The sequence below is a fragment of the Pinus tabuliformis genome, chromosome 1_1 (assembly GCF_031772625.1).
Source record: "Pinus tabuliformis cultivar Carrire ecotype Pingquan chromosome 1_1, CPIR1, whole genome shotgun sequence".
NCBI classification, from domain to species: Eukaryota; Viridiplantae; Streptophyta; class Pinopsida; order Pinales; family Pinaceae; genus Pinus; species Pinus tabuliformis.
Genome location: NC_142297.1, coordinates 112183994 through 112187479, shown reverse-complemented (window position 1 = coordinate 112187479; position 3486 = coordinate 112183994). Strand labels below are relative to the sequence as shown.

General features: G+C 36.2%; 1 pseudogene across 1 annotated transcript; it reads left to right on the top strand.

The window, feature by feature from the left end:
* Positions 1 to 232: 232 nt before the first annotated feature.
* LOC149211895 (uncharacterized) lies at positions 233 to 1899 on the top strand (annotated as a pseudogene). The gene is made up of 3 exons (XR_016250731.1): positions 233 to 376; positions 489 to 779; positions 933 to 1899. The product of XR_016250731.1 is annotated as an uncharacterized LOC149211895 (transcript).
* The last annotated feature ends 1587 nt before the right edge of the window (positions 1900 to 3486 follow it).

Genomic DNA, 3486 nt, shown 5'->3' with positions numbered 1-3486 from the left:
TTTACTAAGCCCCTTGGTAAAATCAAATTTGAAGTTTTTAGAAGTCAGTTAGGTATTGTAGAGAATCCATTTCTCCATTAAGGGAGGATGTGAAAATAATGAGAAATAGATTTAGTTATGAAGCAGTTGAACAGAATTAGTTATGAGCAGTTGATCAGAATTAGTTTGTGTGGTTAGGAATTGGTTGCAGATATTTCCTATATAAGTGATGTAACTGAGCAATAAGTTAATGAAGTTTTGTGTTCTCTTTGTCTCACGTCTGGTTTTATGTTTAATTATGGGGAGAGACATTGCTAAGGATATGGAAGGACGTCTGCTCCGTCGTCTTTGGCGTTGGACAGACGATGTCATTGATGATTTGCTGCAGCGAGCATCTGTAAGTGTTAAAACATAACATTCCATCCTTTATAGACTATTCAATAAAATTCATTCTAAATTCTCAATCATTTTCCAAGAATGAAAGGTAATAACTATCATTTTTTGTCCAGAATGGACAGAGAATAATGGTCCGGGGAATTAGGATGGATCTTAGTGACTATAATAAACACAAGGATGCATTTGATGACATTGCTCTGATGAGGTTGCAACTTCTGGATACCGAAAAAGATATATTGGAACGCATCATAAACTGGGTGAAGTTACCAAATCTGATATGGCTTCGCTGGAATGAGTGTCCGTATCCTGCCCTGCCTCCCTGGAGTCTAAAGAAAATAAAGAATTTAAGGGTTCTACAAGTGTCCGGTAGCACATTGAAAGCATTGTGGGAAGAAGAATCCCAGGTAAATAAAAAAATGTTGTGTTAATGTTGGTGTGTTTAGTCTATGATTAATGGTAATAACTGAATGTCAAGCCACACAGTCTAGAACGAATTACAAAGCCGTCATCTATATGTATATATATTTCTTATAATTGAAACCGTAAGCATTTCGCAGGCACCTTCGGAATTGCGGGAGTTAGAGATTTATGGTCCGCTCAGGAATATTCCAAAGTCCATAAGGCGCCTGGAGCACCTCGAACGGATTGTCGTCGGCAGGTTTTCAAATATAGGACGGGTTAATCTCATAGAATTGCCAGAAGAATTTTGCGAGCTGAAATCTTTAAAAGCCTTGGTGTTAAAAGAGTGCTCAAGATTGAAGTCACTGCCACATTCTTTTGGTTAAGTTAACAACCCTCGAACACATTGATCTCTCCCTCTGCTGCAACTTGGAGACGCTACCAGATTCTTTTGGTCGTTTAGAGAAGCTGGAACACATTGATCTCTCAAATTGCTACGATCTGAGGAGCCTGCCAGATTCCTTCCGTTGTTTAGGGAATCTCCAACGCATCTTTCTGCAGGGGTGCCACCAGTTAAAGAGGCTGCCTGATTACTTTGGTAACCTAAAGAATCTCCAACACATCAATCTATCAGATTGCCACGGTTTGACCGAACTGCCAGAATCCTTCGGTGATTTAAGCAAGCTCGAATACATCGATTTTTCAAGGTGCCATAATTTGAAGAGCCTGCCTGACTCATTTGGTGATTTGACCAATCTCCAACGCATTAATCTCTCAAATTGCCACGATTTAGAGACGCTGCCAGATTGTTTTGATAATTTAAAGAACCTGCAAGACATCGATCTCTCAAAGTGCCACAATTTGGAGAGGCTTCCAAATTCTTTGCGGAATCCAGATAGATCTAATATTCTTTGTTTGGAGGGTTGCTCTTATTTAACCATGTAAGCACCTAAAATATCAGCACATTTGAAGTGGTACACAGAAAAATTATATTTCAGTATAATGCAGAGTTGAAAGTATTGCCAAATTCAATTGGGCCCTTTGTTGAATACTCTGCCGCCTGTGCCGGGTGAAACACAGAAGTTGAAGGAATTGAAATTGATATGAAATCAAATGTTTGCTAGCTTCTGTTGTACTGTTGACTCTCTGGTCTCGCAAAGAACTGAAGTGTTGGCTCGATTTCCATCGACCGTTAATTAAATTGGCATCAAGTGTTTGTCTATAACCTGCAAATCAGCTTAAGAGAAGGTCGTCTTTCAATTTCAAGGACTACTAACCTTCTCGTACATCATCTTAGAATAAACTATTTTTTAATAAATAGCAAATTTCAATAACTTTGATGTTCATTGAGAATTGAACTAATTTTAGCAATCAAGACTTTTTCAAATAGGTTACCATTGTTACTTTGATTGACCGAAAATGGCATGGACGCAATGCTCTGAAAATAACATTTTCCCCTTTAAATTTGTTTCCAAAATGTACGACCACCACAAAATATAAGTTGGATTTTCCAAAATTATTAATCATCATGCCTATCTATTTACTTCCTGATCATAGAACATCAAACTCCCAGGAAACTGTGTAAATAAATAAGATTTCTGTTGTTTTGTTCTGTCGGTTGAAAGTGCTTCAATCACTATAATAAAATCAATTTTTTATTTTTTCTAGAAGTATTATCGAATGTTTTATAAACAAGAGCTAGAGGTAGCAGTAGTCCCTGCCAAGCAAGTGCACAACGATCCTGTGGCCTTAATGGAAGACAATCAAGTATCATGTTTTCTTTATATGGTTGCTGCTACAAATTCTTATGTGTTAAGTCTTGTACATTTCAATGATGCTAATCAGCTTGAGATAAAAGAAACTGTTGTTTAGCACATATTTTAATATGAGAAACAATGTTCAGTCTATTTAGATTCTGATTTCATGAATACCAATAAGCTTTTGAGATTAATTTATAGCATCTGGAGTTGGTCCAGTTCTCCAATGTATTCAGGAATCTCCGCAGAGATCATATTGTTCCTTAAGACTCTGTCAAAAATAATGAATTATGGCATAGATTAACAAAAGAGAAACATCAAAATAACATCATAAAAAGCATATATACTTCAAAACAATGTTTCCATCATTCATGGAACCAGTACCACACACATAAAAAGCAACTGTACATCACTCGCAATGTATTCAGATTTTTCAGGCTCTGTAGGAATGAAAGAAATGAGCCACCTCGAGGTATCTCACATACAATGCTGCTTAAACAATAGCAAGTTTATACAGGTAAAGCAATTTGAATATAATATAATCCAATGCACAAATGTTTAACACGAATGCAGTAAAAAAATGATGATTATCTTGAAAACAGACACAATATTTATATAGCAAGAACGGGAAAATTGGAAAGTAATGATTTGCTAAATGACAGAGGACATCACTCTTGAAGTTCTGAGTAAATTGCATACAGAAGTAACTGCTTTCTTTGGAAAATAAACAAACAATGGTAAGGATATCTATACGCACAGGCTTGTTAATTTAGTCAAATTTGAAATGTGAGGGAATTGGCCTCTCAAGAGAAATTCCTTCAAGCTTCTTGCCATCAAAAACAAACACTATTTCCCAGACACATGGAAACGAAGAAACAAAAAATCCTTACTAATTTTTCTATATATGTTTATATTTATCTGACTTCGGGTCGTCATCTGACAATTATATTGAGCA